This window comes from Pinus tabuliformis, chromosome 2_1 (genome assembly GCF_031772625.1).
Source record: "Pinus tabuliformis cultivar Carrire ecotype Pingquan chromosome 2_1, CPIR1, whole genome shotgun sequence".
In the NCBI taxonomy this organism is placed as follows: Eukaryota; Viridiplantae; Streptophyta; class Pinopsida; order Pinales; family Pinaceae; genus Pinus; species Pinus tabuliformis.
The window spans coordinates 91,177,614-91,189,106 of record NC_142299.1 but is presented as its reverse complement, the minus strand read 5'-3'; positions in this window follow the sequence as shown (position 1 = coordinate 91,189,106).

Below are 11,493 nucleotides of genomic sequence, written 5' to 3'. Positions count from 1 at the left end.
GTGCCTTGAACCACAAGATACAAAGAAGGTCCTTAAATACTTACACGATGGACTGATAGGTGGCCACTATGCGAGCGACACTACAACACATAAGGTTATGCAGGCTAGTTATTATTATCCCACTCTTTTCAAGGATGTTCATGCCTATGTCCACAAGTGCTAAGTTTGTCAAAGATGTGTCGGTTGTGATCAGAGGTCAGTTGCCCCACTGCTACTAGTAGCAGTTGAGGAACCTTTCCAACAGTGGGGCTTAGATGTTATTGGAGAGATTTTTCCTCATTCGTCAAAGCAACACCGATATATTCTCACAATGATGAATTATTTCACTTGGAGGTTAGAAGCAGTTCCTCTCAGACAAGTAAATGACCAGGAAGTCATCCACTTCTTCCAACAGAATATTATAACCAGGTATGGTGTTCCTGCGTCATTTGTCTTTGATAATGAAACCTATTTTTCGTCATTGAAACTTTACAAATTCACATTAGAAAATGGAATTGTATTGAAACATGAATCTAATTATTATTCGTAGGGAAATGGTTTGGTTGAATCAACAAACAAGAATCTTAACAGCATAATCAAGAAAACCATCTTCTCTAAACAAAGGAACTAGCATAACACTTTGACCAATGCTCCCTGGGTCGACCGTCTAACTCAAAATCCTTCCCTGAGAACCTCACCATACTTCCTAGTTTATGGTAAAGAATTTATCTTGCCTCTGAACCTATATCTTCCCACCTTGCAACTCTCTCAAGAGTCACAAGGTAGACCTTGTCTTCTGGTTCAGAGCAGGATAGATACGTTACTTAAACTCGAGGAAGAAAGGCTCAAGTCCAAAGACTAACTTGTTGTTCATCAAATTTGTGTAAAGCATTGGTTTGATAAGAAATATGCAGGGTCAAAGAGCTTTGATGTGGGTGACCTAGTCCTGAAGTAGGATAAACCCCACAAAGAAAAGGGGAAACACACAAAGTTCCAACCTTTGTGGATTGGGCCATTTGTTGTTGATGAAAATCTTGACAATAATACTTTTAAGTGGAAATCATTAGACGGGAGGATTGACCCCCTTCCTATAAATGGCCAAGATTTAAAGCATTACTTTCAATAACATCTACAAGCTACACTTGCTATACAGTTGCTTTATTTCTCTTTCTTTCATTTGTCTCAATTTTTTATCTGTTATGTAAGTCATGCCGTGTCTTGTTTGTTGGTCATTGTACATAAAAAAGACCCTTGTGTAAAGTGCATGGCTCAAAAGACTTTGTGGTGTAAAGAAAGAGAATAAAGTACAACCACAATGCTTAGCTTTCTATTGTTCTCCTTCTTTGTTTGGCAAAACACCATAGGTTGAGCTAAGTCCAAACAAAAAATATGATTTGTCCAATAAGATAACCTTGAGGGAACCTATTAGATCCGTGCCTATGTTGGTATCTAAACTACTCAACTTGGCTTAAATATGCTTGTGTGTTAACGTTTATCCAATCTAGTAGAGAAAGGATAAGGGAAAAATCTAAAGCGAGCAAACCAATATCAAAGGTCTTAAAAATAATTCTCTGAAGGGGAACCTCCTATGCTCTCAATAAGTTAGGATCCCTCTTTCGCCTGTAGAAAATAACAAGTTACAACACACATTTCTATTAAAATTAATAAATAAAGAGTGAAAGGAGAGAAAGGCTTCCTACGCAGGGAGGTGAAGCAAGAGACTTCACCGGGGTACTGTCCAGGCTCGTTGGCAACGAAGCAATGTTTGTGCTCCTGAATTGACTCTGTCGGGGTACTGTCGAGGGCTTCTAACAGTGGAGCAACACCAGCGATGAAAACTCATACTTTGAATATCATAAACTCATTGTGCACATTACCCTTTCCTGTATTGAAACAATTGTGATATGGTGTATTTGTTTTGTGTGTTCAACCAAGTAGAGAAAAGTAAAGATGCTATGTACAAAGTCAGGTTGAAGAGGGAAATCAAGGCAATCAATACTTCTCGAAGGTATGACCCTTAACCAAAAACTATTCTCGAACAAAGAAGCTGAATTCCACCCAGTGTGTCGCAAAGTGTTTTCGTTGCTACAACAACCTCGAAAATTTCGCTACACTTGAATTTTGGAGCCTACTATCACTGTCGTATCTAGAGTCACTTTGATCGTCAAATGTCGTTTCATGTTATTTTGTGTTTCAAGTGTCCTTCAATGGTCTCAAGTGTCATCGCATTCATCAGAACATATTTAAGTGTGTAACAACCATAGTTAAAAATTCATGTAAAAATATATAAGACCACTATCATGGGACATGTATTCCAAATTGAATGGTGGGAAAAAACATCCTAGTGGGTGTTCATTTCAGTTATTATGGCTAAGGAAATTGGTGACAGAAATGGAAAAGGATTTGGAAAAGCATGAGGCCTTAATTGGTATTTTATTTATAAAAATAAAGGAAATTAGGAGAAAAGGAAGGTGAAAGGTCGCAAGTTGCATGTGAGGAGGAAATTGAGGAAAATAATGGAAAATGAAGAAAATAGAGGTCTCATTGATAAAGGCTTCTGAGGATCAGTTGGTAATATTTTGAAAGATTTTGGTGGAGCTCTATTCTATTCTCTCTCTCATACTCTTGGACACTTAGAGTTTTCTTGGAGCACTCTTTGAGAGTGTGGCATACTTGGAATTTTGGAGCAAGAAGGCAAAGGAAGAGCAGGAAAGTGCAAGAGGACATTAGGATCATCAACTAAAATGGGTTTTGCTTGTAGGTACCGAGTTGCATGTATATCTTCATCACTATTTTCCGTATGCATGGCATATACATGTGGTTTATTGGTCATGATCTGTCATTGACATGGAGGATTGCCTGGATTGACAATGGATTTGACTAGCCTTGCCATTTCCTAGATAACCATGGTGTTGTGGGTTCATTTCTTTGTTTTTCTAGTTGGTTCTCATGTTTCCTTTAGTTTGGGTTGAGTTATTAGTTCCTCGAGCCTTGGTTGGACAAATGCTCTAGAAGCCCTATAATGGCTTGGATTGAGTTATGAGTCCTGGAGCCTTGGTTGGACAAATGCTCTGGAAGCCCTGTAACAACTTGGGTTGAGTTACTATTCCTGGAAGCCTTGGTTGGAAAAATGCTCTAGAAGCCCTTGGTGGGTTGAGTTACTAGTCCTGGAAGCCCTGGTTGGAAAAACGCTATGGAAGTCCAGAAAAGTTGTGGGTTGAGTTACTAGTCCTGGAGCCTTGGTTGGAAAAACGCTATGGAAGTCCAGAAAAGTTGTGGGTTGAGTTACTAGTCCTGGAGCCTTGGTTGGAAAAAACGCTCTGGAGCCTGGTAGCGGTCGTAAGTTGAGTTACTAGTCTTGGAAGTTCAGTTGGAACAAACACTCTGGAGCCCTGGAAGGATTGGGTAGAGACTAATCTGATGATGGTTTTGTGATGTCTGACTGTGAGGTGGAACCATTGTTTGATGGGTTGAGGTGGTTTGGCCTTTGGAATCCCTTGATGGTTTTGATTGATGTGTTTTATTGTATCCCACATTCATGCTTGGAATATGGCATGGGGGTGACTGACTGAAGAGAGATTTGGCTCAACCATGTCTACAATTGGATAGAATGTGGTAATCCCATACTGGGTTGAATTTTTCACCATTAATATGAGGTTATTTCTCCTTGTTATCTCGTGAGTATTATACTGGTTTATATGTGGATTATATGGTTGTTGTTTCCTTGGTATTTATGTTTCTATTATGTTGGTTATGAATATGTATTATGACAGTGGCTATGTAGGGCTCTCATCATGTTTTTACTTGTATATGAATGAACAATGTATCTATGGCCTAATGGATGAAACCACAACTAATGTGTTGAGGCATCAACGCTTCTTAGCAATTCCTAGATGAGTATGAGACCTCTATGCTTAGATCTATTGTTTACACCTGTAGATTACATATTTGTGATATGTTTGACGAAATGCATGTCATGGCTAGTAGGGGTCCAGTCAATGGATTGTTTAAGTAATTGCATTTGTATCATCATTCCATTGTTATCATTATGTTCTGAAGGTATCATTGAATTTTGGGCAGTGACCTCGGTTCTGGGCCTGAAAAGGTGGCTTAAACCCCAGGGACGCTAGCACAGTACTGGGCAGAAAAGACACTAGATGTTGCTATACCATGTTGTGGTAGCTTCAACAACCTATGGACACATCCATTCCCATATCATGGGAGCGTTGGGGGGTTAATTTGTCTAAAAACTCAGTGGGACCTAGGGGCTAGTTACCTAGAGGTTGGGATGGTTACTGAGAGTCTTATTGCTAATGTGGAAGGTTTGTATGGTGTGTTTCAATCGATTCTACTTCCTTAAGGTGACTTAGGAGGTCAAATAATATCATAGTAAATTATCGTCACACGTTTACCCCGATTGGTCTATTACTTGGGTAAATGTAGGAGGAGGGTGTTACAAAGTGCATCTCATGGTCGCAACATTTTTGTTGTCGTAAAATGACACTTTTCGGTCGTGGTTGCACACACTTCACACATTATACTTGGGGAATGTGTATAAAGTGGTGTTTCAATGTATTTTCATCATTGTTCAAGTTTGTCTAAGTTTTGCTTGATGAGTTGGTGTGCGTCGCGCTTAGTTTTATATCTAAACTCATCTTGTTCTCCCCTTGCTTCATATCTTAGACTTAGACAAATTTTCGGTTCAAACCAAACTCATTAAGGCCAAGAGCGCATTAGGACACTTTGAAGCCTTGATGGGGGATCCTTCGTTGTCTGGAAGTGCACGATGTGCCCTCCAAGAGCACTAGATGCACTCCTCAACCTTCTTTCCCTTTCCTTTCTTTGAACTATGCCCTTCAAAAGACCAAGTCTTGCTTGAGCATACTCCTTCGACTCCAAGAAGTACGCCCTCCTTGAGTGTACTCCTTCAACTCGAAGAAGTACACACTTCTTGAGCACATAGATTCACTCTGAAGGCCTTATGCTTCACCCTTCATCCTTCCCCAATGCGCCACGTGCCCTCGAGACCCTTTAAGCACATGAGCGCACCTCAAAGGCACGAAGCATCTCCCTTCAATCTTCAAACTTGCAAAATTCGCCCTCTTGGGGCTCTTGAGCGCATGAGCACACCAAATGCCTAAAACCTTCACCATTTAGCCTTCAAGAGTGTGCCATGCACCCTCCATTGATACCTTGAGCGCACAATGCACTTGGGAAGCCCTAAGCCTTCCCCTTCGTCCTTTGGACTTGCATCATGCGCCCTACCTTGACTGTCCCCTCCTTTTGAGCGCATGTCGAAGCCCTGAAGCCTTCCAAATTTAGACCTTCAGCCTTTCAAAAAGCGCCCATGTGCCCGGAAGCCCCTTTTGTCCCTTTTGAGTGCACTGAAAAGGCATGAACAGCAAATATGCATGAAACATGGTAGAATAGGAGATTTTCAGGCTGATTTCTTCTTGTCATGAGTGATTGCAAACATAGGTATTCCAAAAGCATCGTGGCAAGCACACATGAGGAAGATCAGGAAAGGATAACAAACAAAGGACACACTTGAATCTTGATGATCAAAGCACCCCGAAGACTCCATCTTATCAAAGACCCTTTGGAGGGTAGAGGATATTAATGATTGAAGATGCATTAAGAATGAAGATACAGTTGGTAGCCATGTCACCACTGGAGAAAGTCCATGCCATCAGTCATCATTAGTCCCAATCATCAAAGATAGTGACATGTCAAGTCTCATCACATGATGAAGTGGAATTCATGATGTATTGTTGTAATCATTGAAAAGACAAATAAGTGGAAGTCCAAGAGCCATGTATGAACTAAAGAGTCATGCAAGTACAAAATAAATGTAATCCCAAAAGTCATATGTAATTCCAAAAGTCATTTGGAATTCCAAAGGTTGTAGAAGTCCAGAGGTCATTAGAAGTTAGAAAGTCAAGAGTCATAAGGATGTGAAAGGTCACGCCTCAAGTTATAAATACATCCTAATTTATCATGGAAAGGACTTTAACTTTGGCTTCTCCCACAAGGCATTAGAGAGATAGAGTTAGTACTTTTGGGGATCAAGTAGTGGCTCTAATGCTCCACTATTGGAGCTAGTGGTGTTAATTGTATTTATGTATCTTAGGACTTTTGCTTGATATTGAAGCCTTTCAAGCCAACATCTTTTCACACCTGGATTGTGAATGTTTCTAAGACCATTCTTTGAATGTTTACAGTTCATGTTCGCTTTCATCAATATTGGAGTAATTGAACTATTTCGGTGACTTCGATGCTTCTTGTTGGAAACATGTTGTAATGTTATAATGATCATCACATCCTTGTGAACTATTTCACTTGATGTTAGATGAGTTTTTCTCATTTATGTGTGTCTCCATTAGGGTAGTACTATTACTTCTCTCTTAGAGGATCACTTTATTTTCTCCCCTCTAGTAAGAGAACCTAGATACATCTGCAATCGAACATTCATAAGGCACACCCACTTCTTCATTCAAAGGCACATTTGTGCTTCTCTCTCTTGCTGACAGCTAAAGCCAAGGCATATCTTTAAGTAAATGGCAGTCGGGTCATTTTCCATATGGGAATCCTACAACAAACGGTGTGAGGTCTAGTTGGGACCTTATATCGAGGAGATCCCCTGTATGTTGGTAGTTTCCAACACCGTCAACATGAAGATATAAGTCTTAATATTAAAAACCCACTTTATTTAACTTTGGAGTTGCAATTGTCCATTTCAACAAAGTCTAACTAGCAAGTGTTTGTTGAATATCAATTATCGACTAGCATAATCAATCCACAAAAAAATGAAGCTCCATGGATTGGAGTCCTTGTGTTTCACCTTGGCAATCAAAATATTAGAAGAAGATGGCCATCCAAGTGCACCAATATTGAATCTATTAACATGACCTTGACTTGCACATATATTAATTAAACCAAGTAAACCCTTGCTTACATACCTGTTACTACTTCTCAGCTCATTACATGTCACCTTTCCCATCACACAAACTTACCAACCCATAGTGAGTTAATACCTTAAGATGATGCATGATGAGACCACCTAATCATGTGATTTGAGGTGTGATTGATATATATAACTTGATCTTTATTATTATATTTAATGCAACATCCTTGTGACTATTTACAAAGTGAACCCATTACATAATCATAACTTGTATTCTTCTACCTAGTTAAATATATTTCCTTCATCTCATATGAATAAACTTATAACTAAGAGGTGTGGAAGCCCCATTAAGCATAATTTAAATAGAGATCCATTAAGATATTCTCATTGTATTTTGGTAAATACACTGATTTTTTAAAGTAGAGGTTCAAAAATCAAATCTCTTGAAGTCCCCCTACATCAGCAGCGTTAACATAAATGTTTGGACGCAAAACTTTCTATAAATCAAATTAAAATAATTCCACATAAACAATGTAGATATATACTACTTTTTTAAGACAAAACACACATGCACGCACGTGTGCGCGCACACACACACACCAGAATGAGAATTTATAGAGAATCAATAACTTTGAAATATTGGTTGCCACTATTACACTTGATACAACTATTTCATAAATGCCACAGATGGGCCAGTTACAACATGTCGTTGGAGACTTGAACCAACACAACTGGGGAAAAGAATTATTCACCAAACCACTTGGGTTAAGATCATTTGATAAAGCATAAATTTATATTATCTAATAAAAAAACTCAGAAATGTTTTCTCCTACTTTATTAAGTGATTCAATGATCTAGGTGGCTCAAAAAACGCTCAGAATTCAGAAGTGGCTTTGGAAAAAATCAAAAATAAAATTCACTCGATTGAAGTGAAACTAGGTTCAGATCGAAGATTTCATCACAAGCTTTTCAACAGTGTCAACGACACCTCAATTTGAGTTTGTATGTGAAAGTTATGGTCAGTCAAAGTTTTGGTCAAACTAGACCCAGTGGAAACCACTAACGAGGCAACAATTTGACATTTACCGGTATACAAATTCCGGTCGCCGAAACAGGAAAAAAATTTGCCTCTTTAATTTTTCCGATGACCCTAAAAATTTAGCTGATTTTTTTCTTCTGACATGGCTTTATATATATATAATGGGGTGGCGCGTTGCCACCCCCATCAATGATCATTATTATATATAAAATTAAAGGAGCGAGGCCCACAGCTCTAACCCTGGACCCCATCCACAACCCACACCACCATATATACATATAATTTGAAACAAAACATACATGGGACTAGCGGGGCTTGAACCCGCGCCGGCCGGGTGGCCGACCCGCCCAACATGACAGTACCATAACCATAACATACCACCCATATCATAACTAACCCCCAACCAAACAATGTATCCAAATAAAATTTAATCACCACTGTTACCAAGGCATCATAATTCCAAAATAAAGGTTAAGACGCAGGGTTTGAACCCAGGCAGGACCCATACGAATCGGTTAGTTACCAATATGCCAAACAACCTTGTTGGGAAATCCACCCGCCAAGGACTATTTAAACCCGATTTTTTCATTTGCCCTGGAAAAATAGGTCGAGGGCAGTAGGGCGGAACCTTAACACAGTGGCCGAGGCGGAACCATTCTTGGCACATTTTTCGAGATAGAATCTTGCAGGAATATTCTTTGATGCTTAAGGAATCTTTAGATTCCCTTGGAGGCTGATTTTTTGCAGAGGCAAAATGATGTCGAATTTATAGTCATTTTTCTCATAATTTCACAAGGAATGCGATGGTGTGATCAATTTCCTCATATAAGCAGTATCATTTTAGGCAATCTGATGTAAGGAAACTTTGGGGAATCTTTGAGATTCCCAAGGGTCCAGATTTTGACGGTGTCAGAACAGGGTCAAGTTTATAGTCATTTGACATGATTTCGCACCACAAATCCAATGGTGATGTCCGTTTCTGCAACTGAGCTTTGAATTTTCAGTCCATGTAAAAAAATGGAGGTGTTGGGATAGGGTCCCCTGGGGTCAATTTTGGGGCATAAGCCCAAGTTTTGGGGCAGACAGCCCAAGTTTTTGTTATGTAAAGTGTAAAGTTTCCACAAGTTGTGGTCGCGGAGTGCATAGATAGTAAAGTGTCATAAAGGGTTTTACCCTTCTTTTATGTAAGTTGTGTCGGCTTTAGTAGATCTACCCATGGTCCGTGGACCATGGGATTGTATAAAAAGGAGAGTCTTAGAGAGTCTAAGGCAGTTCATAAGAAAAGGATAATGATGAATATGAATGTAATAGGTCAGTAGAAGTGAAGAGCGAAGAGTCTTAGAGTAGAAGAGAGGCTCTGCAGCTGAGTGCGCAGAGGCCTAGAATAGAGTTCGCAGCTGAGTGCGCAGGGTAGTCTCAAGTCTGTAAGCATAACTGAAGTATCAATAAAGATATTATTCTGGAAATATATGTGTTTTGTCTATTTACTTATGTTACGAATGAATGCGTTTATGCTATAATGAATGATGGGTTTATGATTTAATATTGTATTGATGCATGGTTTACATTGTTATATGAACATAAGTAATTATATGTTTACGCAGAGAATAACGTAATGCATGTAAAAGTTATCAGATACTTAAGCCGATCTGGGTAAATACAGACATAGGAGTAATCGCAGAGGCACATAAGTAGTTGAGTCACCTGTTTAGGGTCCGCGAAAGACAGTCGTAGACCTTCATGAAGGTCTAGAAGTCGAGTAAGAGAACTATATCAATAAGCCCTAGAAGGCTTATCGATCTACGCAAAGGCAGGTTTAGGGCATAAAACGACATTACACTAATCTCTAGGTGCGGAAACTTGGTTCCAGCATCCCCCCCATACTGCTTCGGGTGAGACCTCAGTCCGCGCTCTGTGGGTTGATGCCAAAAAGGGCCAGTAGTGTAGGGATTTGTTTGGAAAACTTAACTCTGAACTTGAATCAAGACCCACTAAGCCAACAAAAGGTATAAGGGTCATTTATGTAATTGATTGTAATTTGATTTATGCTGTCATTTAATGAAATATGCCTCCCCACATTGAGTAAGGCTTAGAGACGTAGCCCACACTAGGTGAACTCCATAGTCAAATCATCTTCTGCCTTTGATCTCATGTTTTCTTTTGATTTCCGCTTCTTTTCATGTGTTTATGTTACTTGGTGACATGCTCTTTTAAATGCAATTTTGTATGAATCCATGAAGTAAAGGATCTGGATCGAGTTTGGTATCAGAGCAAGTCTTCTTGATGCGAGTTACATGACTGAATTCTAAGCAGGAACAAGCTCCAAAGAGGAGAAGGAAAACTTAAATCCTTTGATCCTGAAGCAGGGCATGCAACATGAAGATGAAACATGGCAGATGAGGAAGCTCGAATGGAGGAAGAGTGAAATTATTGCAAGATCTTCTTCACCATGGAAGAGAAAGTTGACAAGTTGTTTGTAGAATATGAGAAGACAATCAAGCATCAGAAGCAAGAACCAAATGAACATGCCTCGGTAAATCATGAGGAGGAGGAAAAGAACCTCATGAACCTCCCTCTCCATCTTCTAGCGAAAGTTATTTTTCATCCTCTTCTCGTCATTCTAGAGGTAGAATAACTCATAAAAATCCCTTTTTCAAGTTGGATGTCAAATTTGATTTGCCTGTGTTTAGTGGAGAATCTAATGCAGAAAAGCTAGACAATTGGATCATACAGGTTGAGGTATATTGCCACATACAAAGAATCAAAGAGGATGAAGCCAAGATCCAACTAGCATCTCTTCGAATGAGTGGCACTGCTCTTGTCTCGTGGGAAGGAAAACTACAAAAAGGTGGTAAGAGTAGTCGTAAACTTCTTTCATCTTGGTTTGAGTTCGTTTCTGGTTTAAGAAGAAAAATTTACCCATTAGGTTACAAACTTAAGGCCATGATGGAATGGAAAAATTTGAAACAAAGTAAAGGTCAAATTGTTCATAATTTTATAGAGGAGTTTAGGAAACAAGCATTAGCATTGAATGTTCCATTAGACACTTCTAAGACGTTGATGAAATATATTGGCTCTTTGCATGATTATTTGCGTCATTCATTGTTATTATTTGAGCCTAAAACTCTTGATGAAGTTAGTGTGAAGGTTGTACATCTCAAAAGCAGGGGGAAGCATGAGAAAGAAGACCACCCAAAGAGGACAACAACAACTAAGGGAAATGAAGGAAATCCCTCTTGCACTCATTATGAGAAAGAAGGGTAGATGAGGACCATTGTTGGAAATTGCATCCAGAATTGAGGCCAAAAAGGGATGACAAAAAAGAGAAGTAAAAGGCAGTTGCAACTGTGCAACAAGACCAAGAATCTGAATCAGAGGATGATGAGAAGATCATAGCTGCAGGATTTGTAGGTGTTGGACCAATTGACCTGGGATCAGACTCAAGTGATGAAATGAAGATTGTAGCTCTTGGGATTGCAGAAGATGGACTTATCGACTTCGGTTCCGATTTGGGGGATGAGACAAATATTTCAGTAGATGTTGTGCCAAAAATGAAAAGGGAACCAAATGT